Raw genomic sequence first — 26,124 nt, forward strand, 5'->3', positions numbered from 1 at the left:
AGTCCCTCCCACAACACCTGGGAATTGTACCTGGAAGTACAATTCAAGATGAGATTTGGAAGGGGGCCCAGAGCCAAACCATATCACCTGCCTAAAGTCCAGAGCCAAAGACGAAAAGTTACTTCCGGTCCCTTCCCTGAATCTCCTACCACGGGAAGAAAGACTGAAGTCTAACAGACTTGGGCAGAATTGTCACAAACCGTGGTCTGCTCTGTGGGCCCAAGAGACTTTGTCCCAGGTCATTGTATTTCAAAGCCCACTGAATTCCCCTAAAAACCATTTACCACCCCTCTAAATTCGTCCACACTTCCCCATCTCCCTTTCTTCCGAGGAAAAGGGTATACAATCATCTGTACCCCTTTGTGACATGGACGTAGGATAATCCCTCTGTGATTCCCCCCCCCATGTTTGTTAATAAATTTGTATACCATCTCTCTGATTGATCTGCCTTTTATGAGTTGATTTTTCAGTGAAGTTTCAGAGGATGAAGGGAAACTTTCTCTTGGCCACTGCAGGAACCATGCAGCAGGTAAAAATTTCACTCCGGCTTCCTGGCCCTGCTGCCTGCCTTCCTTCCTCCTCACTTCCTGTCCCCCTGGGTGGTCCTCAGCGGGGTCTGGGTGAGAGTGGCTGGAGAGACCCCGTTCCAGCAAAATCAAGACAAACATTCTGGCTTGAACTCCAGTCCTTCCTGCCGAGTCTTGCCCGGAGTGGGCGCTCAGTGGGTACCGACTGATTTATTAGCCAATTTTTCTCTTTCCATCTTTAGAACCTAAATCAAGCCCCCGCCCTGCCCCCTCCAGAGGACTAGCCCAGCTCCACATTTTCGTCATCGCATCTGCGTGTCTGACCCCCCAAGTCCCTTGCTGGGCTACCTAGGCTGCACTGACTGACAGCTGCGCTTATCCCAGTTACTAGCAACATTTGTAGGTATTCTTGCCATGGTTTGTTATTTGTTGCTTGTTTGCTCCAGAAGGGCAAGAACCTGTCTTCTAGTCCTCTAGCATCTCCAGCTGACGCCGGTTTAAATGCAGGATCTAAAGTCTCAGGGCCACGTTAGGCATGGCAGCCCCTTTGCAAGAACAGGCACCTGGAGCCTGGAGCTAAACCCTCAAGGACTCCTTCTCCTGCCCTCCTCAGTCCATCTGCCTTTCCACCTGCTGACGGCCAAGGTTAGACCATCTCCTGGTCCAGGTTTGAGAGGAGTTTGTGAAATCAAAAGTGCCTTAAATCAGTATTTGGAGGACAGAACCAAATGCAGGAGTGGAAGCAGCCAACCAGCTTTAGCCTATTAAGGCCCGACTTGCTTGATTTGGTTCTGTAAGTAAACAGTTTTCTCAGCTGGGATGGATTTATTGCCCTGCCAATGACTTCCACAGCTAACTAGACCAAACTCTGAATCCCCTTCTGCTTTTGGGTACCCCCAAGGGCAAAGTCCTTCCTATGAAAAAGATGAGATTATCTCCTTTGCCCCCGTCCCCCACAAAACCATACCTCTCCTCTGAAGCCAGGCATCTCCTTTTTCTATAATTCAATTCTCAGGCTGGGATTTCTTGCCAACCCATTTCTCCAAGGCCACGTGCTGCAGGGAGGAGAGATGAGTCTAAAGTAACACGCAGGCTCCCTAAAGATGCTTTCAATGCTTCAAATGCTAGCATCGCAGGGGAGGGAGAGGCAAACTAGGAACTTCAGTAATTAGATTTCCTGGAATTAACTCACACATTCCATGCTGAGCAGTCAGGGTAAGCAATGCATCTTCAGCTAATCAGCATTAATTAACGGCCGTTCTTTTACACCTGACCCATTTATGGGAGTAAATCCCAGGTGATACCATGTAGCCACCACACACCTGTGCCTTTTTAAAGGGCTCCTAGTCCTCCAAGAAAGGCATCTACAGCTAATTCAGCCCATCTTCCTTTCTCACCATAGTCAAACCAAAAGAAAGAGAAACTCTCTTGTCAGTTAAATAAACAAAAGGGAGAGAAAAAACAAAATGCTACCTGCAGATTTCACATCCTAGGTGCCCAGAAGATGCCGCCATCCCAACTGAGCAGATGTAAAATGGCTGGTTGGTCCTGTTCACTTCATCCTCCCCTTTGCTATCCGCCACTCGACCACCTTGAACTGCTTTGCAAGATGCCTGTGCTGATTCCCTTTCAGGAGATAACTCAGCAACCAAAATGTGCATTGCTTTGGTGCTGCTGCTCGTGCCCAGCAGACACTCTGCGGATGTCCAGTGTCTCAGTGGCCAGCCGGATTGCAGGCCTGACATGTTATCTTCCAGCCACCTCTGTTGCTGCTTCATAGTTTCTAATCTCCTTTGCCTGTTCCTTGGATTCTGCGTTCGATCTTCCCTTCACCACAAGTTTTATCTTCTCCCAAAGAGTCGGGGGGTCCGTGGGGGTCATCCTTCTCCCATTTCTATGGCAAAAATCCTGCTTGTGCAGTGAGAAAGTAGCTCCACCTCCAGGTCAGGCCCAGAGCAAGTCTGACCAAGTGGAGCACCCACGCCTCTGGACTCAGTGTTTAGTTCACTTGGCGGGGTGATGTGGGTGTCAGGGGGGAGGGACATTTTCTCATTTTCCTTCTGCTTTGTGGGAACTAAGAACCTTGCAAGCTTGAAGTTCCTCAAGTGAGGCGGAGTGCAACATGGGGGACATTTACCACGAGCAGTGAGAGCCACCCTAGAATAAAGTAACTCCCAGGCTATGAACACTGGGGAAGACAGAGCAGAGGGTTGGGAAAAAAGCGGTGCAGGGGAGCGAAAAGTGGCTTCCTTCCACCCTTCTAGACTCGTTGGCTGGGCTGTGAATTAAACTGACATAGGACAGCATAACAGGAGAAAAGCGACATTTAATTATGTATACATGCACGGGAGTCCTGAAGAATAAACCTTGAAGCAGGGCCAGGTGATTGAAGCTTATGCAGTACCCTGAGCTACAGAAAGGAATAGGGGCTTAGGGCTTCTGGGGGTGGTGGAGATACAGGTTATGGGAGCGTGAGGGGAAGAAATGTGTGCTGAATAAAGGCTGTCTTGTTGTGTAGATACAAGTCTCTCCAGTAACAAATATTGTCTCAAGAACAGAGGTAACAATCTGCCTGGGCTGGTGCCAACCTCTCCTCTTCTTTCCTGCGAAACGAGTTAATCTTCCCCAGTTGAGAAGATTCGCAGGAGGGGATTCATGACAATTGAGCTCCTTTTGGAGGATCGGTCTTCAGGCAGATAAGGGGCTCAGAGAAAGTGTCTGCCGGCATCACTGTTCCCTAAGTGCCCTCGCTTCAAAGTCATCAGCACATGACAGTGGCATATTTGGCGCTGGCATTTTCTGAATGCCTTCCGTGGGATCCCAAAGATATCATTTGAGTGCTCAAATCCAGGGGAACGTAAAATACATTTTTGTTCCTCAAGCCAATCCTTTATTTTTTATGCTTAAGCTAATTGTCACTTGCAAACGCTGCCTCACTAATGGGTCTTCCAACCTAAATCCTGGAATCATTTCTGTATTAAAGTTCTTTCACTCGCAAGTAACTAACTCTATTCAAGTTAACTTATGCCAAAAAGGGGAGAAAATCCTAAACTGCAAATGAAGAATATGGGTGCAACTGGCCCTGGGGACAGTGGCTCGAGGGCATTCTTTCTTAGGCAGCCACTCCTGCCTCTTCCCTTGGTCTGCACATCCTTGAAAAGCTGCTTCCTTGGTGACCAGAGATCTGGACTTGCACCCTTACAGACCCCTGCCTCTTTGGGAGAAGATGCAACTTGTGGTGATGGGAAGATTGAACGCAGAATCCAAGGAACAGGGAAAGCAGATTCGAAGCTATGAAGCAGCAACAGAGGAGGCCAGAAGATAACACGTCAGACTCATGGAGAAGCACAGTCTCAGGGAAGGACTCTGCCATGCCTTGTGTCTGTCCTTGGACTCACCCCTGTGGCTGGATATGAGCAGTTGTGACTGGTCTCTTCTGGGTCACGCATGCACTCCTACAGGGAGGAAGGAGAGGTCTGTCACCAGAAGGAGGTAAAGGAAAAAGTATAGGCAGTGGAAACAATAATCACCCCAGCTTCCTACCTCACGGGTACAGTGACACTCCTCCCAAAGCACCCCTGACAAGGCCCATGCAGATCGCAGGCACCTGGTCAATAAAGCACTCTAGCAATTTGTGTAGCTGAGATTTTTGGAGCATAATTTTGGAATGTTAAAATAGGATTTACTTTCTATTTAAACCTGTAAGTATTTTTATTTGTAGCTTAATTTTTATCCCTGTGTTGTGTAACAGTTTCTCAAGAGGGGAAGAAGCAGTGGGAGTCTGTCAGCGAAGCACTCCCTGCTGCTGAGCGGCAAGTGAACCAGCAAGCATGGTGCTCCCAGCCGTGCACCTCTGAGACCCAGCTACAGCCATCCAACTAGATGACGTCTTGCCTTTTGACCTTCAGAGTGCACGTGTGCGTGTGCACGGGTGTGCGTGGGGGCATGTGTGCATCTCCAGGCAATGAGGAGTGTGGAAGGACAAGTGAAGGATCAAGACAGGAGGTAGAGCCAACTCAAGAAACGAGGCAGGAGAGCCATGCACGGTTCCCCTTCTCACTGTGCACACTGACTTATTTGTCACAGGCTGAAAAGAGCTGGGAACATGGTGGAAGGCTCTTTCTTGTAAATATCATTCAGACTTTTGAATGGATATTTTCAGATTAGGAAATGTTTGTTAGCAGCCTATTTGTTTTACTTGATTCAGAGCATTTAGGTAATGCTACCAAAGAATCTCCTACCAATGAGTTGTGAGTGTTCTTGTCAATATTTTACACATTAACAAGGGTCCTAGTAGAGTATGAAGTTAGGTGTGTTTCTTTCAAGGGAACACATTACAGTAACTGAGGGATAAATATAGATATATAGGTACATCTATATTAGAGAAGGCAACATAGGACTAATTAAACATTATTCATAATTACTATAAGACTTAATAAATTAATCTATTAGTAGTATCAAAATAAAATTTTAATCCTTCAAGTAATTTGCAATAATATTTAGGAACTGACAGCATTCTAAGTAAAGTAGTAATTAATTTTTTTAATGAATGTGTTAGTTAATTTAATAGGCCTTCTACCTTAATATATCTGTTTGTAATTAAAACATTTCAATTAGTTATAAGGACTTCTTATGTGAGTTAAGTCTATTAAAGACAATTTAATAACCAAACTTTGAATGTGTTATCATTCCAATCACAAAACTATTTTAAAGACTTTTCTTAATATCCAAGTCTTTATATTAGTCACTTATTCCTGTTGATATAAAAAGCATCCTAATTTGCTCTTGATGACAGCTGCTGCTATCAAGAAATAGGAGGGTAATTTGAACAAATAATAGTGAACGTGGTGGATAGTGCAGCAGGCATGCAGCCTTTCTGCAGGGCACACATGCAGTAACTAAAGGTGGACACTAGAGGGGGGTAGACAGAGAGGGTGAGAAGGAAGGAAAAAAGAGCTATATACTAGATAGACTTGAATGAAGACTGTATTTTGGTTTGACCCCTTTGATGCTCATTTTCTGGAGGCCATAGTCAGAAACCTAATTAGAAATATGGTTCATGATTCACACACCATGAACTTACTTTATCTGAGAAGAGACCTGAGCAAGTCATGCTCACCTCTGAAGAAAGCAAGCTGATTATAATTCTCTCTCTCCACACTCAATACCTGTGTAATGCATCTCAGTTTTCAAAGTGATTTCATATACATTATCTTATTTTGGAGTCAATATGGTATAGCAGAAAGAAAATTAGACTTGAGTCAGGGAATCTGAATTGTAGTCTGGTCTCTTTCACTAGTTGCCTGTGGCTTTGGATGAGGTACCTAACCTGTCTGGCAGAGCTTTCTCGTAGGTAACACGCTGGTGTTAGAACAGATGATCTCTAAGGTCCCTTCAATTCCAAAGCTCTGTGATTTTATGATGCAGCCTATGTAAGAGAGACTGTGTGTGCACTTGAAATGTGTGTATCTTGCCTTAAATGAGAATTATTTCAAATAAAATGCTATCCTAGCTTCAGTGAAAGCATTTCTCCTTCTGCCTTGGAGGGATAATGCAAACACAAGGGAACTCCCAAGTAGAAACACAGCCCCTCCGGGACCCAGCAAGAACGAAGATTGGGTTACAAAACCTAATGTGTATATGAAATGTTTCCATCAACTTATAAAATAAAAGTCCAATAAAAGCAGTGGCTTTTTATTATTATTTAGATTTAAATCATCCCCTGCAGTGTTGAAAACCCAATGGCAACCTGCAAATTTAGTTAGATCTCAGAATGAAATGGAAATAGAATATAGTATGGGAAGTAGATGCATTAGACATCATCGTCCTACCTAAGAGGCAATTCTTGTTCTTTGTTTCTTGTGTTTCTTTAAGCCCAGCAAATAGCACAAATGTTGAAAACTTATTAGAATTTTAAAGAATTCTCAACATACTGATAAATTCTAACTTTTAGAATCTCTGAATTATTTTTTGTCTTAACGCTGGCTCTTCTGTGTCATTTTCATTAAATGAACACACAGCAATTCTCATCCCCAGCCTTAAAGAAATTCTTTAACTTTCTTGCCTGGCTGTATTTAAGTGTCCTCAAATGCACTCCCTATTTCTCATCCATGCCTTTACCTCTCTGTTTCCAAGCTTCTTGCTCAGAAGGAAAAAAAGCAGAGCCACACTCTAGGAGAACTAGGAACAGGCACCCGGAGTCCCACTCAGGGACAGAAGGGATTCAGTTTCATGAACTGCTGGGTCAGGGATTGGGTAGGGACTCAGGAGGCCCAGAAAGGCCATGCTGAGATACTATCCAGGGTTCCCAGAGTGGCTAAGGTGAGTTCCAAAGGGCGGTTCACTAAATCAGCACAACCTAATCAGAAAAACAGAGAAAACAGGCAAGGCTGTGTGGAGGGCACTTAGAATCTCAGATGCCATGGCTGTCCAACGATTAAATGGAAAGCAATCATACAAAAAGAAGGGCTAGCAAGTAGAAACGCAAGAGGCACCAGAAAGCACTTCGGTGAGATCCCTATAGATCCTTTCCCCCAAGGAATTCCAACTTAAGGGGAACATTTCATTCAACAATCTGTATTAAGCTCCTACTGGCACCGTTTTAAATACTAGAGCTATATCTCTGGACAAGTCAGACAAAAATCTCTGGTCTCATGGAGCTTATGTCCCTGTGAGGGAAAAGAGGCTAAATGTATGAAATAAATACACAATTTGGTATGTTACATACTGGTGGCAACTGCTGTGGAAAACATACAGTAAGGTAAAGAGGATAAGCAGTATTAGTGATCCGGGAAGATCTGTTTGCTCTCTAAGGTGGTCAGGGTGGGCCTGGCTAAAAAGACGTTTCAGCAAAGATTTTTTAAAGGTGAGGGAAAGAGCCATGCAGATATGCAAGAAGATGCATTCTAGGCAGAGGAGCCTCCAGTGCATGGGCCTTCAGGGGCCCCCACAGTATGTGGGAGAGACAGGAATGTAGCTGGAGCAATGTGAATGACAGAAGTCGTATAAGGAGGTGAGGTCAGAGAATTCATCATAGCCAAAACAGGCAGAGCATGTGATGCCATTGTGAGTACTTCGGGTCTTACTTTGAGTGAAATGGGGAATAGGAGGGTTTGAGTGACATGAGCTGCTTTATAGTGTAATTGGACCACTCCAGCACCTATGTTGAGATTAGCCTGCAAGGGGCAAAGTGGGAGATAGGGAACACAGCTGGGAAGCCATGGTCATATTTACCTGGTGGCTGACGGCGACGTGGACCAAGAGAGGAGCAGAGGTGGTGGTGAGAAGTTCTAGAAGCCCAGGTGAGACATCGAAGGAAGCATCAGGAGGGCGTGCCAATGTGTTAAACAGGTGTGAGAAAGAGGAATCAAGGATGACTGACTGCCAGGTCACAGCATGGCCGTCAGCTGAGATGGGGAGCACTGCAAGTCATGTGGCGGCTTTGGGAAAAGATCAGAGGTTTCCATTTGGATGTGTCAAGTTTGAGAAATCCAGTGGACATCAAGTGAGGCTATCAAGTAGATCCAGCCTGAAGATATAACTTGGGAATCCTTAGCAAATAGAAGTTAATCAAAGCTGTGAGACCAGAAAAGATCACCCAAGTCACCAGGGCAGTGGGTAGAGATGGATAAGAGAAATAAAGACAGTTCTGGAGAGCTGAGTGTTCAAATGTTTGGATTGTCTGGGGACCGGATTTTGGTTAGGTTGGATTTAAGAAATAACTTAGAGACTCAAACTTGAAGAAGGTGCCTGGTGTAGTGAGAGGGAGGACTGGTGTACCCTCGGGATACCCGCTCGGGATTCCCCAGGGATCCCTCCCCCCACAATCCTCCACTGCCTTGGCCCTCGTGAGTCCACATCCAGTAGATACTTTGACCCCTAGGGCATCCAAGTGTCTTCTATGCTCTGAGGCATTTCAGGCAAGCATCCAATCCTAAAAAGCCTGGATTTCTAAGTCTCTTTGTTTCCACTGGGCCTCCTATTGTTTTCAGTCAAAAACATGTAACTCCCTCATGAATTTCCGCAAAGGTAAATGCAGTATCTCCCTGCCTAGGGCCCAGCCATGGCTGTTTACCCGCAGGGCTTCTAAGCTGCTGTTCAGTGGGGCCAGTGCATCCCCCTCTTTCAGCTATACACCGCCCTTGCTCCTGGCTCCTCCAATCCGAGTTCCCTCCTTTATGGCTCTGTCCCTGGTACTCTCCTTCCCTGCAGCACCTCCTTAAGATGGTCAGCTGTGGTTCCCGGATACACTCCCGGGTTTCATATCCAGGGCGTCACCACCAGCCCATAGCTGCCCTGTGCCACCCGTGCAGCAGGCTGTGTGAAGGTGCCCGACCTGCCAATCACCACAGCCGGTTTCTCACTGCGGCTTGGGAGCAGCAGGCTTACTAGGCCCATCCACCACCCCACCATACCATGTGGGCCCCACACCTGCCTTCTCTCTTGAGGAATGACTGATTTTCTTTAAAATGTTCATGAGAAAAGACACAGGTTTGCATAGCACCTCCACGGTCAGCTTCCCCCGGTACATCCTAGACAAGGTTAGGGGTTTGAATCAGTCTGATAAGCTCACACTGCATTGCATATAACTCAGTGTTAAGTGTGGCTTTCTCCGAAATGCCCTCCCAGATGGAGGACCCTCCTAAATCCCTCGTGCCACTGCTGCAGCTCGACCACATCCCGCTCTTGGAGGCGCCCTCTGTGCCACAGCAGGCCCACAGAGCCCTTCGGGGTGAAAAGGGCTGCCTCCGGTCCCTTGGCTGGAGCCACTGCAAGGTGTTTCAGAACCACGGTGGTCTCTTCCCAGTGTACTTTCTGCCTACTGGACCTTTCCCAGGTCAAGCCCAGAGCAGACTATAATCTCCGAGAGCAGCGGGCCATGAGAAAGCAGGATGACTATCACTTCAACTTATAAAGCAGAGGCTTCCCAAGCTTGAGGCTTCAAACAGAGCTTCCTTTCCCCAGACCTCAGTCTCTCTCCCTTTCTCAGCCTCTACCCCATCCACGAAGACCCCTCCTTCGGGTGCCCCACCCAGCCCTCCTCTTTACAGTGGAAACTCCACCCCTTTCCACAAACACAGCGGAGGGTGCTGTCCCCTCCCTTCCCACCTGCTTCCGACTCCAGCATCTCATGCCTTCTGGTTGGTTCCCAAGTAGAGTGGGAAGATTTGGAAATGGAGGGGGGTTGGGGACAGCCACAGTGACTGGGACACACTATTGGCATTTAGTGTCACAGGGCCAGGGATGCCAAACATCCAACAAGGGTTACGACAGTCTTTTTCCAGCCAAAGCACCAAATAAGCCCAACAGGAATCACTCAGGCACTGGGAGGGAGAGCAGAGATGGAGCCCAGGCCCCAGCTTATTCCCACCAGCGAGCCTCACAGCTGATTTTCTCACTGCTTTGTCTAGGAATTAATGTCCATGTTTCTCCAACCTGAGCATTAATTTTCCTTATAGAAAACGCTCAGTGTCCTAGGAGGAAGCTTATTTCTTCTGATGGCATGCCTTTGATCTTGCACCTTGATGACAGTAAGCCCCAGTCTCACTGTGCTGGATGGCATCTTCATACCTCGGTAGGTGGGAGCACAGGTTCTGGAGTTTAACTGCCTGGGTTTGAGTCCTGACTCTACCATTTTTAGCAGCATTACCCTGAGTACCCAAGGAGGCTACTTGCAGTTTTTTCATCTGCAAAACGGAGAGAATAACAGCATCTAATTAGTGTAGCTGTCGTAAGAGAATGTGGTAAGGTGCTAAGACCAAGTAGTGCTCAAGAAATTAAATTCTCTCCTTGAAAAAGGGTGTGCTCCAGTGAACACAAAGCCTCTTTCAGCAATGCTATTTTTACTTCCTGAAGTGCAGGAAGGGTACTCTTGCTAGCCATCGTGCCAGAGGGTACAATGAACAAAGGAAAACACAAATTTATCCCTTACGCATTTGGAGTCATCATTATTGCTGTGTCTGATCTCCGTTGGCTGGAGCCAGACCTCACAATTTAAACTAAAACCAGATTGGCTAATAACTTAAAATTTTTCTAAACAGGTAAAAGCAATGGAGAGCTGGGACATGCCTGTGGGCACATCCAGAACAGATACCTTGGTTAAAGTACAAGGACATAGAATGTACTATGTGCCTGTAAGCATGGCACGTAACAGCTACATAGGATAGGGCTTAACAAAGTTATTAGCACATTTATTCTTCAACAAGAAAAGAAACTTTAAAAAGGAACCTTCCTACTTCCCACATCTGGTTCATCCTGCCTCCACCCCAAGGATCATTACATGTAACAAAATTATTACAGGTAATAAAATAAAAAGACTGTGTATCTTTTAAGTTGCCTGGTTAGTGACTGGTTCAAAAGCATAATTCAATATAAATCTAAACAAGTTGCTATTTTCCCAAAGCTTGTGGGGCTTAACCAGGGCAGATGGCTGTCAGGTTTGACACATCCCAAGAGTCGCCCCGTCATCACACAATATACACTCAAGGCATTCTGAAGAAAATAATGCTCATGCAATTTGAAGGTGAAGCTGCTAGTGTGTACTTATCTCTCCCAGCAAGCCCATGCAAGGAAAACAGGAGCTGACTGTAACCTAGCTGAAAAGAGGAGACAAATCACCACCCTAAATCCTTATGTGCTTTTAGGCAATAGTTTTGACCTGCTGTTCCCCAAGATCCTTTGCCAGAACTACAACCAAAAAGTTGATGGGTTTTTTATTAGCCTTTTTTTTTGAGACGAGTCTCACTCTGTGCCAGGCTGGAGTGCAATGGCATGATCTCAGCCCACTGCAACTTCCAACTCCCGGGTTCAAGAGATTCTCCTGCATCAGACTCCCAAGTAGCCAGGATCACAGGCACAAGCCACCACACCTGGCAAATTTTTGTATTTTTAGTAGACATGGGGTTTCACTTTGTTGGCTGGGATAGCCTCGATCTCCTGATCTCATGATCTGCCCACCTCAGCCTCCCAAAGTTTATTAGCCTTTTTTTAACCTCTCCCCAAATTGTAATGCAGTTTTTTCCCTCCATTTACTTCCTCGAGCCTATCTGGTGGAATGGCGAAATTTCATCCTTTTTTCTCTAAGTGAAATCAACATGGCCTTAACGATCTTCAAAGCATAGCAGAGATTCTCCATTCTCACTAGGTCAACAGGGAGGATGAGAAAGGGGCCTAAAGTGTGTGCGTGTATGTGTGTGTGTGGGGGGGGCATGCTATATGTTTGTGTTTGTCTGGTGTCATGTTGTGTGTGTGTGTGGTCTGTGATATATGTATAATGTATGTGTGTATATGTTCATGTGTGTCTATTTTTGCAGTGTGTATATGTGGTATGCATGTGTGTGGTGTTTGTACATGCGTGCAGTGTGTGTGGTGTATGTGTTTATGTGGTATAGTGTGTGTTTGTACATGGTGTGTTGTATGTGTGATGTGTGTTTATATGTAGTATGTGTATTTATTTGTAGTTTATGTGGGTGTGATATGAGTGCAGTATGTATGTGTGTGGTGTGTTTATGTTTGTGTTTACTGTGGGGTTGCATATGTGTGTGGCATGTGTGTGTATGTGCATTTGTATGTGGGTGTGTGGATTGTGTGGTGTGTGTGCATGTGTGTGGTATGTGTATGTGCTTGTATGTGGTGTATGTTGTGTGTATGGTGTGTGTATATCATGCATGTGTGTTGCATGTGTATGCATGTGTGTGGTCTGTGTGCAATGTGTACAGGGTGTATGCGTGTGGTATAGTGTTGTGTTTGTAAGTTGTGTGTATGGGGTGTGGGGGGATATGTGTGTACGTGATATGTGTGTATCATGTGTGTGGTGTGTATAGTGTGTGTACAATGTGTGTGTGGTGTGTGTGTGGTATGTGTGCAGTGTGTATGCATATGTGTTTGTAGGGTATAGAGTTGTGTTTGTGTGTGGGGTCTGTGTGTGAGGGGTGGGGGGTATATGTGTCTAGTAAGTGTGTATAGTGTGTGTGCTGTGTCTGGTGTGTATATGATGTATATATGTTTGTGTGGTATAATGTATTTGTATGTGAAGTGTGTGTATGGCGTATGTGCGGTGTGTATGGTATGTGTATAGAATGTATGTGGTGTGTGTGCAGTGTTGTATGTTTATGTGTATGTCTTCCATGGTATACTGGTTCACTATACACATGGGTATAGTGTTGTGTTTGTGTGTGGGGTGTTTTTGCGTGTGGTGTGGCAGGTATGTGTGTATAGTGTGTGTGTGTGGTAGATGTATGGTGTGTATGGTGTGTGTGCAGTGTGTATGTGTGTGGTATAGTGTTGTGCTTGTGTGTGTGGTATAGTGTTGTGTTTGTGTGTGAGGTGTGTGTGTGGTGTGCATGTGTCATGTATGGTGTGTGTATGGAATATGTGTGGTATGTGTGCAGTGTGTATGTGTTAGTATGGTATAGTGTATTTGTGTATGAGGGATGTGTTTGTGTGTGCTGTGTGTGCAGTGTGCATGGTATGTGTATGGAATGTGTGTGGTGTGTGTGCAGTGTTTATGTGTATGTATGGTATAATGTTGCGTTTGTGTGTGAGGTGTGTGTGTGTGGTGTGTATGCCGTGTGTATGTGTGTGGTATAGTGTTGTGTTTGTATGTGAGGTGTGTGGTGTGTATGTATGTGTATGGAATATGTATGGTGTGTGTGCAGTGTGTATGAGTATGGGATAGGGTTGTATTTGTGTGTGAGGGGTGTGTTTGTGTGTGAGGTGTATGTGTGTGTATATGTATGCGTTGGGCAGGGCAGTGAGCCAGGAATGGAGGGTGCCCCAGGTCAGGCCCTGACGTGGCTTTGGTAAGAGCAGTGCCTGCTCTTTGTGTAATTTATACACATTATCTCTAAACTGCACCGCAACCCCACAAGGATTGTTCCCAAATGAGGAAATTGAATCTTAAACAGGTTAAGGTTAGGCAACTTGTCTGAGGTCACACAGCCAGTAAGTGGAGGAACTGGGATTCAAATGGGCCTGGAAACATTCCACAAGCGTGCGTTCTTTCCATTGCAGCAGGTAGTCTGCCATGTAACAGTTTAGGGAAAACAAACATCCCGTCAGGATTTCTTTGCTTTTTTCACGGTACCTTTCTCACGAAGTTCTCTCTACCCATTAAATGTATTCCAGTGTCAGGATTTGCCTGTCTGGGTGGACTGAAGAGGAGGGATATAGAGCTGGGTCTTACAATCCTGGTTATTCTGGAAACTAATCAAGAATTCTCTACTCTGGACCTTAAGAATGAGCAAGAAAGAACAAAAGAGAAAGAGAAGTAACAACTCAAACTGGTCATCTTCAAGGAATTTGTTGGAGGAGGAATTGGGCACAATGTCATTATGTTTGGTCTTTATTTATTTGTAAAACAGTGATCATGAAACACTGGTCCAAAAGAATATAGAATGGAGAATTCACGGGAAAGGATATAAGGGTAAGAGATTTGGGGTTTGAACTGAAATGAAGGAATTAGAAACAAATGGGTGCAAGGTGAGAGATGCCTGCCAAGTGTTCAATGGATTCAAGAGGCCATTTGGCCCCAAATCTCCCACAGGTAAAAAGCTGAGACTATTCTGGTTCCATAACTTATCCAAATTCAAGGACCAAGATTCAGTCCAGAATGGGACTTTGGAAGACATGCAGTTAGTGAAGGGTAAAGCAACTATCAACTGAGTGGCTTTACTCCTGTCCAGCTCTGCCACGGGGCTGTCATTTGCCCCAGAGACCCTGGAACTGTCTGGGCTGTGGGAATGCAGACCCCAGGGACAAGCATTGCAGCACTTTTGAACAGACGTTGGAAGGACTTTAAATATCTAGGAAATACAGGAAAAACAGGCATTAGATACAGCTTCGGATTCTAAGAGGCATAAGACATCATACTTTGTTATTATTGAATGAAAAAAACACATGTTAAAAAGTACTGAACTTATTTTTGAGTTTAACAGAAATGCTAAGTAGGATTATCTCCCCCAAAGAAATCCATGGTAGACTGGTTCAATTCATTTACTCATCCAATGAATATTTCCTGAATGCCTGCTGTGCTAAGTACGATATCAAGGCTGTAGGTACAATTGTGAACAAGGACTGGTCTTTGCTTTCTATGTAGCTGATATGTTAATATCAAGAGATGGAAAACAAGTAAGCAAATAAATAACATAATCCTAGGCTGTGATAAGTGCTATGAAGTAGAAAAAGCAGTGAGGTGCAGGCGAGCAATCAGAGGTGGGAGGAGGCACGCTCCATCTGCGGGGCTCTGCAGTCAGTTGGGGTTAGGTTCAAACCCAGCTCCACCACTCACTAGCCACGTGGCCTTGGGCAAGTTACTCTTTGGTGTCTTGGTTTCTTCATCTCTAAAATGGCTAACAATATCTGCTTTATGGAGTACTATTCAATGTCCTGCTGCTTAAACTGTAGTGGATTCTGTCGTTTGTGACCAAGAACCCCATCCAAATTCTCACTCTTTGAGGTCTTTTTATTTGCCAGTGTTTCCCACACTTATCTCTAACAAGTACTCCATGAGACCTGTAAAGCTGACATATGACATAAAACAAATTTGTAACATGAAGAATGAGGTGCCGTGTGGGTTCTAGTCTGGAGGAGGGGTAGAGAGACATCCGTTGTATCTGCTCTTATCTATAAGGCATACTTAGAGATTAGTGTGGGAAACGCTGGCAAATATAAGCACCTCAATAAAGGAGAGTTTGGATGGGGTTCTTGGTCACAACAAAATCTACTCCAGTTTAAGCAGAAAGGCATTGAATAAAGGACAGCTCAGAGAACATCTAAGAGGGTCAGGGAAGAAGGCTTGCCTTCTGGAACAGTGCACAGCTGCACTCTAGACTGCTGCAAGGAGCACACCCTCACAGCAGCTATCATAGCTGAGCAAGGCTCCAGGATGCCACCTTCAGGAGCTCCACCACTATGGCCTTTGAAAGTAGATGTCTCTCTACCCCTTTTCCAAAATACAGCCATACAATACAGCACCTCATGCTTCGTGTTCCAAATTTGTTTTACGTGGGTATGTCGGCTTGGAGGTCATAAGCTCTGCCTAAAATCCTGTTCCTGGGGTGGCTAGTGAAGGGCGTTTCTGGTTTCTAACTAGGGAGGCAGAACACATGATACAGGAAATTCTTACAGCACAGGAGGGGAGGTCAGCAGTACTGGGTGCTTTGCACCTCAAGCATCCATGATACAGAGCAAAAAACCACACGGCTGTTCAGTAAAACCTACACCCAGTGCTCACCCTTCTCCCTTCCTAGAAAACAAATCAGCACACAGAGGCATCATCTTTGCAGCCTGTGGCAGTTCCTCTGTATTCATTAAAGAAAGTGGGGGAAAGAAATGGGGAAAACAACACTGATATGCCATTTTACACCATCAAATCAGCAAAATGTAAAATTCTAACAATGCTGTGCAGTGATGAGCATGCAGAGAAATGAAAACTCTCATGTGGATAAGGGAAGTGTGGATTGATGTGGCCATTTTGGCATGCAGTTCAGAAATAATCAATGAAATTGAAGATGTTTGTGCTCTGTGACCCAGAAATCCCACTCTAGAGATATTCTCAAATGTATATATAGAGACACATATAAGCATGTTCATTGCAGCACCATTTGTAATACTGGAAAATTGGAAATAACCAGAATGCACATCAACCAGAAAATGGATCAATAAAATGTGGCTTATCAAATAATAAAACATGATTCAACAGTTAATAAATGAACTAGAACTAGACACAGAAGCATGGGTAAATATCTAAGACATAAAAGTTGAGTAAAAAACAAGTTACAGAAGGAACAAAGAGTAAGTCACAGTCTGATACCAACTGTAAACCAAAAATAAAGTTCTAAACCTTCCAACCAATTGAATGAACTCCTGTCTGCCAAGGGCATTCCTGAGTTCAGGCCATGATAGGAAGTAGGGGTCAGAGAGCCTCATTACACCTTCCTGCCGCTAAAATTCAGGCACAGCTGACCAGCATTTAACATTAAAACAGAGGCCTTAAGACTGACAAGGCAGACTGTAGCAATAAGGTACCAGTATGACAGACAGCAGACCCTAAAAGGAAATGGCACTGCAAAGCCGTCTCTTACAAGCAAAATGTAGATTTTCCCTTTCCTTTCCAGGTCTTTTACCCGATCCAGAAGAGAATTAACTGAGTCTGGCATCTTTTTAAGTCTGATAAGAGACATTTACTATCTATTCTCTCTGAAGCCTGCCACCTGGAGGCTTCATTTGCATAATAAAAAACTTGGTCTCCACAACCCTGTATCTTAACCGGCATACTCCTTTCTATTGATTCTAGGTCCTTAGATAAACTCTTTCAACCAACTGCCAATCAAGAAATCTTTGAATTCACCTGTAACCCGGAAGCTCTCCTCCCTCCCCACCTCTTCAAGTTGTCCTGCCTTTCCAGACCCAACCAGTGTACAGCACATGTATTAATTGATGTTTTATGTCTCCCTAAAACGAATAAAACCAAGCTGTAGCCTGACCACCTTAGGCACATGTTTTTAGGACTTCCTGAGGCTGTGTCACAGGCATGTCCTTAACCTTAGCAAAATAAACTTCTAAATTGATTGAAACCTGTCTCAGATAATTTTTATTTACACAAATAAAAGTTAAAAATGACAAACACTGCAATCGCACATCCACAGGTACATTTACATGGAGTGATAGTGTAAGTCATGCATGGGGCTGATGTAGACCCTAAGAGGCGCGGTGCTCCTCTCTGAGAGAGAGGAAATAAATGGAAGGAAGCCTTCAATTATATATGAATATGACGTCTATGTATACTGTGCTTCTTTGGATGATTAAAATGTTTTACGACTTTTTTAAAACTAAAGAAAAGAGTGGGACTTAGAAACACTCAACCTTGGGTAGAAACTCTGATTCTTCTACTTACCACAAAAAAAGTTCCACCTCCACGGCCGGGTGCGGTGGCTCACGCCTGTAATCCCAGCACTTTGGGAGGCTGAAGCAGAGGAATGCTTGAGCCCAGGGGTTCAAGACAAGCCTGGGCAACATGGCAAAACCCCATCTCTACAAAAAAATACAAAAAAGATTAGCCAGGTGTGGTGGCGCATGACTGTAGTCCAATAAATGGGAGGCTGAGGGGGGAGGATTCCTTCAGCCTGGGAGATCGAGGCTGCAGTGAGCCATGATCCCATCACTACAGTTCAGCTTGGGCAACATAATGAGACCCTGAATCCAAAAAAAAAAAAAAAAGGGCTGGGCACAGTGGCTCACACCTGTAATCCCAGCACTTTGGGAGGCTGAGGTGGGTGGATAACCTGAGGTCAGGAGTTCAAGACCAGCCTGACCAGTACAGTGAAAGCTGTCTCTACTAAAAATGCAAAAATTATCCGGGCATGATGGCAGGCACCTGTAATCTCAGCTACTTGGGAGGCTGAGACAGAATTGCTTGAACCCACGAGCTGAAGTTGCAGTGAGCCAAGATGGTGCCACTGCACTTCAGGTGGGTGACACAGTGAGATTCCATCTGAAAAAAAAAGAAAGAAAGAAAAAGAAAAGGAGATATGTTTTGTTGGAAGGTTGGGCATATCCCTGCCTAGAAGCAAAGGAGGAACAGGACGACCTCTTGGGGGCTTCTCTTTCTAGGCAGCCATGTCTTATCAGGTGAGCCCAGGGCCACCCAAACCATTGGAAGAGTGGGCTCTAGGATGAGGAAAAGGTACTTGCCCATATGAATTCCATTTTTTTTTTTTTTGAGACAGAGCCTTGTTCTTTTGACAGGCTGGAGTACAGTGGCGCAATCTCAGCTCATTGCAACCTCTGCCTCCCGGGTTCGAGCAATTCCCCTGCCTCAGCCTCCTGAGTAGCTGGGACTACAGGCATGTGCCATCATGCCCGGCTAACTTTTTTGTATTTTAGTAGAATAGGGTTTCACCGCATTGGCCAGGATGGTCTTGATCTCCTCACCTCGTGATCCACCCACCTCAGCCTCCCAAAGTGCTGGGATTACAGGCGTGAGCCATCGTGCCCGGCTAACCCATATCAATTCTTACAGCACAGCATTTCCAGTGTTATTTCAAAAAAAAAAGTATGGGTTAGGGGAGGCCTTTCAAAGATGGATGAGGCTTTCTCCAGCTCGTGTCTGATAGAGAGACCTACAGAGACACATCTGTTTGGCTCAAGTGCAGGACAGCACCAGCCAGAGACCAGACTGTGAGGTCAAAGCCAATCAATATGGCCAACCTGGAAAAAGGGCTCTGAATAAGCTCTCCACGAATCCTAAGGTGAACAGACTGGCACCTTCTCCCTAGAATCAGCCTTCAAAACATTGAATGCATATCTTCATTACACTCAAGATGGAACAAATTGCCTGGTAAATGTTCGCATTGAGTGCCAGAAATGGCAGCATGTGGCTGTTCGGTTTTTTGGGGAAAGAGGGGATGGCAAGGGAAGGAAAGAGCTGAAGACGATTAATGACCAAAGCCTAGAGGAAAAGACACTCTAGCCAATTTGTGCTGATTTTCTTGTCTGAAAATGGGGAAAACCCATAGATTATTCAAGCTTAATTGATGCTTTTGCAGCAAAGGAAATGAAAGGTACTTAATTCATATATATACTCCCCGAGGTCCATTACCAAGCTGTCACCTCCATCAGCCAAGCCAGTAGGTTTTCCTTCGGCTCTCCTGTCTGTGCATACACAGCTGTGCACCCAGCAGCACGTCAATCCCCGGCAACTGGCCGGTCGAGTTATTTAAAAGGAGAAAGTGGAATAGAGAAAGAGCTGAAAAAAAATAATCTGGACAGAGAAGCAGCACCTTTGGTCTTTGCAGTTTAACAATTTAATTTGTTCTCCTCAAGTTGCAATTTTTCTGGTCTTATCCCTGAAATAGTATTTAAGGACTTATCCAAAGTCACAGCAACTTCGCTGGCCAAACCTGAAATTCTTGAGCAAGTACTTAACCTCTCTGAGTCCCAGTTTCTTCATCCACATGACAGGGACATTTGCAAAATAGGAACAACATTTTCCTCACAGAGTTGTGGTGGAAGATATGTGAGTGACACAGACTGGATATTCCATAAATGTAACTTCCCCCTACTGGCATGTATAAGAACAGGTGATTTTCATGTATAGGACCCTATAGTCATAACAGGTTCAGGAAGAGGAAGAGGGTACAAGAAAATGTGTAGCATGTAATAGATTTTAGTTACTACTTTGATCAAGTGGATATAAAAGTAATACCCTTGCATCTCAGAAGCCTAAGCGTGTACCCAGTAAAACCAGCACATGAATGAACAAGACCTTATACAAATGAGTTAGCCCTTCAAATCACATGTGAACTATCTAAGAGGAAAGCATGAAACAAGTACATAGCAAAGCCCTGGTGAGACCATCTTTTCTGGTAAGTGAATGCCTTTTAATTCTAGCTGTTGTTTAAAGCAGGTTGAAAAGAGAGGGGGGTGGTGAATGAGAGGGGCAGAATGTTTGCACAATGAGAAGGAGTCGTCCAGGCAGCATTCAGCTGTGACAGTCCTTTTCCTCCGGAAGCCCTTTCCCCAGCAAAGGCTGCTTAGGATGCATTTGCATTCAAGGAGAGTTGCCCCTCCAGCATCACCCAAATTGCCCAGATGGGCATTCATAGGAAATGCAAATTTAAAATAAAAGCTGGAGAAAATCAATTGCGTTCTACAATGGGCATGTATTTCTTTTGTAATCAGAAGACAATAGATCTCATAAAAAAGAAATAAAGGAAACCAAATTGATTAAGCCTATACAATTGAGGCAAAAATTCTGTGTACATTAAAGCCTAATCTTTGTAAACAGTTGCAGAGAGATTGAGAATACACAACAATCTGTCTACAAACTTTGAGGTAAGGGAGCAACCAATATAGTGTTGAGCAGCAGGGGCCAGCAAGGGACATGGGTCAACAGGGGATGTCAGCAAAAAACAGCCAAAGAGAAGGCAAAGAAAGGAAAGGAGTCGTTTGGACCCAGAATGAAACCACCTTAGCACTGCTCATACCTGTAGAGAACAGAGGAGATCGGTAGTTATCAACAGAATTGCCTTACTGGAATAATTATAAAGCAAAATGCCCCTTAGGTCCTACCATAGGCAAAGTTGTTTTAATAGTTGCTCTAAATAATTTCCCCCACCTATTAAGGCACAGGATTTCAGTCCTCCGCCTTCTTGTGTTTCCTTAAGAGGCTTCAAAGCCTGGATGTGGTAGCTCATGTCTGTAATCCCAACACTTTGGGAGATTGAGGCAGGTAGATCACTTGAAATCAGGAGTTTGAAACCAGCTTGAGCAACACAGCTCCAAAATTTTAAAGTTAGCTGGGTGTGGTGGCACGTACCTGTGGTCCCAGCTACTTGGGAAGCTGAGGTGAGAGGATCGCTTGAGCTCAGGAGGTCAAGGCTGCAGTGAGCCAAGATCACACCACTGCACTCCAGCCTGGGTGATAGCAAGAGAGCCTGTCTCTCAAAGAAAAAAAATCTCTGAAGGAAGGGAGAGTGACTTCCCTTTACAATCAGAATCTCTGTCCCCACGCCAGTCTCTGTCTACAACTCTACTCCACTGCCTGCTGTTACTCTGCCGGCCCTAGTTGGTAGCCCACGCCTGGTGCAGCTCATTCTCCCAGGCTACTGATCTGGATGTTTGTCTTGGCTGTTGCTTCTGCCAGTTGTCTCCAGGCAGCTAGTCTCTGCTGTGCTATGTGCTACTGCAGATTTGATTTGAACTGCCACAATTCAAGACCATGGATGCTCCTGACACCATGCCCAGTCCACCCACCACACGGCCATGATCTTCTGTGACCTCCAAACTACTCAGGGTCTGTGCCAACCAACACTGGTCCTCAGCTTTCCCTCCACAGCTGCACTACTGCCTGTTTTTTTTCACTATGCATTCCCAGTGCTTGGTAAGTAACTGCTGACTGAATTAGTCAATGAACGTGAAAGGGATAGCAACAAAAGGCAGACCAATGCCTAGGCAGATAGGGGCAGGTACCTGGTAATATCCTACCTCCAAGCCAAAGACAGTTTAAAGCCTGAAAGCCAAGCTACAAGTGAAATCCATGGACCAGATTAAGAACCTGTCTTTCCACTTGGCATGCTTTCCTCTGATTGATCCCCACTCTTCACCTATTTTACATATACCTATCCTTTCCTACGCTGCCATACTCACCTTTGAGTGGTGTGTTTGCTTTAACCTTTCTCTGCAAATGCACAAACCAATAAGCATTCACTCCCTTATTCTGAGCCCAAAAAAGTCTCGGACTCAGCCACACTAAGAAACCACCCAACTATGGGGGTGGGGGACCCTCTCAGTTCTCAGCATGCCCTGGAACAGTTCTCAGCATGCTCTCTCTGCTGAGAGCTGTTCCATTCCTCAGTAAAATTCTTCCCCAACCTCCTCACCCTTCAATTGTCAGCATATTTTCATTCTTCTTAGACATGGGACAAGAGCTCAGGAACCACCACATGTGGGTACAAGCTATAACACAGGTGGGCTGGGGCACTCCTGGCCCAGCCACAGGCTAAGACAGTGCACAAACTAGACTCAGCATGGGCAGGGTGCATCCTGTGTCTAGTGGTGTGCCTAAGCAAGGCTGAGGGTGGGGCATTGCCGGCTAGAGGTCCCAGCTGGCAAAGTGATCAAGAAAAATCCTGCATCAAAAAGAGGAAAAGGAGACGTTTCAGACGGTTCTTGAAGGACAAAGGAGTGAAATATTTAATGCTCACATAGCTACACATTGATACCAGGTTGCTCTTCAAGGGAAAAGGCCCAGAGGCTGTACTTACCACTCTGGTCAATTCTCCCACAATACTAGGTCAATTCCCAGAATCTGACCCTCAATGTTCTAAACCAGAAACCCAGTTTGTACATTCTCTGAAGAATTAGGCTCACAGTAACCAAATAAACTCAGAAAACCCACTTGCTTCCTCATACACACACACACACACAAAAACAATAACCAAAAACACCTGTTATTCAGACGAGAAAAGCCTATGAACATAAGTGATTAGTACATTCACTCCCTCTGGAAAGACCCACTTGGAAAGTCAACAATAATCAGAAGGCAGCTTGTTAATAATGAAATGAAATCAAGGAAAGTGAGAGGAAGCAAATATGTAATTGCCATTAGGCTTAGATGGTCTGATGTACAGGTGGTCATTAGAATTCTTTTTTTTTTTTTTTTGAGATGGAGTCTTGCTCTGTCACCCAGGCTGGAGTGCAGTGGCGTGATCTTGGCTCACAGCAACCTCTGCCAGGTTCAAGAGATTCTCCTGAGTAGCTGGAATTACAGACGTGCACCACCATGCCTAATTTTTGTATTTTTAGGAGAGACAGGGTTTCACCATGTCAGTCAGTCTGGTCTCGAACTCCTGGCCTCCTGATCCACCAGCCTTGGCCTCCCAAAGTGCTGGGATTACAGGTGTGAGCCATTGCGCCTGGCCCATTAGAATTCTTAGGTTGCAAATGGCAAAAAAAAAACTCAACCCAACTGGCTTAGGTAAAAACAAGTTCATACAGTTGGGAAAAACCAGAAGTAGAGCTGATCCCAGGCTTCAATTAATACAAGAACCCAAAGGAATCTAGTTCTTCTCTCTATATTTCTTGTCCTGGTTCTTCTTGGTTAGCTCTATCCCAGACAAGTTCTCTCCACCATGACAGCAATGTGGCTCCAGCAGCTCCAGCATCACACTCTAAACTCCAAAACCAAGTGAGGACATACTTTCTTTTTTAGTAGATCTGCAAAAGTCCTAAGATTCACACACTGTAGTCGGGGGAATGAAAAGTGCTTACTAGCCTAGGCTTATCCCAGGCTCCAGCCCTTGAACTGGGGGTTGAACCATGCCTAAAATATGTGGCCTTAGAATGAGGGAGAATGAATCACAACATTAATTGAAGCCTACTAATAAAAATAGGATGAACAGTTAATATGAAGGAAAATTTAAAATATCTTTTGCGACCTATAATTTATGATGATATGCTCTTGTGAATACAGTGGGGAAAGCTAGTTGGCTGTGCACTCCTGCGCCCAGCCCCCAGATTATGCACGCCCTCATCAGTAAGTCTGGAAGTTTAGTGGTCAAGACTCTTCCTTCCCTGGTTAGTGCATGGACATGCACTTCTTTACCTGGGGCTCCACTACTGACCAACTGCAGCTAACTCATTCCATCACAGCCGAGGCCTCCTGGTTGGGAGCTCTTTCTTCTCTCTCCTACAGATGCCTTCACATGCCTGTGCTCTTATCCAAGGCAACTTAGATCCTTTGTGGAAAAAACAAATCTGTGCTCCATAGACAGCTGGGGGGTATAGTCTAACGAAACTCCTACAGACGCATTGACTTTAAAGCCTTAAGTACCACCTTAATATTTAATATAGATTTTTTTATTCTATATTAAAATATAGTATTTTATTATATTAAAATTACAATTATATAAAATAAAATTATATTAAAATATATAATTATATAAAATAAAATTATATTAAAAAGGACTATATTAAAAATGTAGTCTTTTTCCTACCTGCCAGGACAAAGGGAATCCCCAGGACTATATGTTATGCTCCACACACTGAGCCCTGATTCGCCCAAGTCATCAGTCCACATAAAGACTTGGACGGAATGCAATCCCATAAGGCACGGAATCTGGCTCCCCAAGTGGCCACTAAGGGGCTGGGTGATGAACCTGGAAGCACAAAAGAGTCAACTTGGTGTGGGGCAAATAACCGGGGACAGATAGAAGGGAAGGAGTTGGGCAGGTGAGTTTCCTCGCTTCTCCTTCCCAGGGGCTGTGCTGCAGCGTGGTTCCCCTTGTTGCCCTCGCCTGCCAGGTGACCTGTTTTGTCTCCATGGCTTGAATGGAACAGGGCCAGTGTGGCTGGGTAGTGACTCACATCACTTCCCATCTTCCCATTTCTCACCACCGTTTTTTCCCCTCACCTTCATCCCCTGACTTCTACCACTCCAATAAAGCAGCAACACATTAATCTTGGCTTCAGGCTCTGCTTTCTAGGGGAGCCCAGGCTAAGACATGCTCCATATTTACATAACTCTCAAAAGAGCAATTCTGAGACATCTCAATATAGCCCCCCGAGGTCTGGCAACAAGCAGGGTAGAAAGGAAGGAAATCCCAAGCCTAGAGAATAGCATGGCCAAAGGCACAAAGCTGCCAGAGTCCACGATGGAGCGGGATGATGAGGGGAAGTAGCAAGAAAGATGTCCCAGACTCAGGAGGGGCTTCCGGCCAGGCCCTCCAGGGAGATGTTTGCTATCCCTCCCTCCATCCCAGATTCTGAATGCTGACCTAGGAGGCTCCCTCCCACCGTCCTCAGTAAGTATTACTAAAGTAATGAGTCACTGTTACTGATCCCTCGGGTGTCACTGGGCAAGAAAAAGGCTGAGAGACACTGGCACAGGTGGGAAATGAAGGTGAAAGTGTGACAGGCACACTGACGGGCTAAGTCTTTCTCCTGTAAATCATGGAGGGCCTTAAGAGGTTTCTGAGCAATGGAAAGATAGACACTATGATGGTTAATTCTGAGTGTCAACTTGATTGGATTGAAGGAAGCAAAGTATTGATCTTGGGTGTGTCTGTGAGGGTGTTGCCAAAGGAAATTAACATTTGAGTCAGTGTGCTGGGAGAAGCAGACCCACCCTCAATCTAGTGGCCACCGTCTAGTCAGCAGCCAGAGCAGCCAGAATAAAAGCAGGCAGAGGAACGTGGAAGGACTAGACTGGCTGAGTCTCTTGGCCTCCATCTCTCTCCCATGCTGGATGCTTCCTGCCCTCGAACATCAGACTCCAGGTTCTTCTCTTTTGGACACTTGGACTTACCCCAGTGATTTGCCAGGGGCTCTTGGGCCTTCAGCCACAGACTGAAGGTTGCACTGCTGGTTTCCCTACTTTTGGGGTTTGGGGACTTGGACTGGCTTCCTTGTTCCTCAGCTTGCAGACGGCCTATTATGGGACTTCACCTTGTGATCATGTGAGTCAATTCTCCTGAAAAACTTAACTCTATATATTCATCTATCCTATTAGTTCTGTCCCTTTAGAGAACTTTGACTAATAAAGAAACAGAGCCAATTTTTAGTAATATAATCCTGGGGGTGATGTCAAAGATGAGTAGTAAGGAAATGAATTTGGGGGCTTTTTTTTCCAACCTGATGACTAGTGAGATGAGAAGGAAGTTGTCTCAAAAATGATCTCCAGTTGAGTAATGATGTCCTAAAACAAGTTAGCAAATAGAGGAGGAGAAATTGTCTTACCAAATGTAGAATAAACAATGAGTTTGGTCTGAGATGCTCTGGGCATGAAGTCGTAGGGGACATTAAAATGAACCCATCTTAGCAGGCAACCAGAAAAACGGACAAGGAGCTCAGGAGACAGTGGGGATTGGAGATAGAAACTCACGTAGCATCAGCACGACATGAGGGTGGAAGCTAAGGCAGTGGGTGGCATTGCCTCTGGAGAGAAAGGACTGCGGTAGAACTCTAAGTGCAGCCAACCCAGCTGGGCGGTGGCGAAGGAAATGGGATCAGGAAGGTAGAATCAGGATACTCCGTTAAAAAGCAGAGGAAGTCTCAAAGACTTCGAGCAAGCACCCAAAACAGAAGCAAATCATGCTTT

At 45.1% G+C, this 26,124-nt stretch overlaps 1 long non-coding RNA gene across 1 annotated transcript; it reads right to left on the reverse strand.

Moving 5' to 3' along the window:
* Positions 1 to 2,833: 2,833 nt before the first annotated feature.
* On the reverse strand, positions 2,834 to 10,326 carry LOC116528564. Its single transcript, XR_004259090.1, has 2 exons — positions 10,098 to 10,326; positions 2,834 to 3,982 (listed from the first exon to the last, which is right to left on the reverse strand). It is a non-coding gene; the product is annotated as an uncharacterized LOC116528564 (long non-coding RNA).
* Positions 10,327 to 26,124: the final 15,798 nt, after the last annotated feature.

The sequence above is a fragment of the Sapajus apella genome, unplaced genomic scaffold (assembly GCF_009761245.1).
Source record: "Sapajus apella isolate SASKATOON/1434 unplaced genomic scaffold, GSC_monkey_1.0 scaffold59, whole genome shotgun sequence".
Lineage (NCBI taxonomy): Eukaryota > Metazoa > Chordata > Mammalia > Primates > Cebidae > Sapajus > Sapajus apella.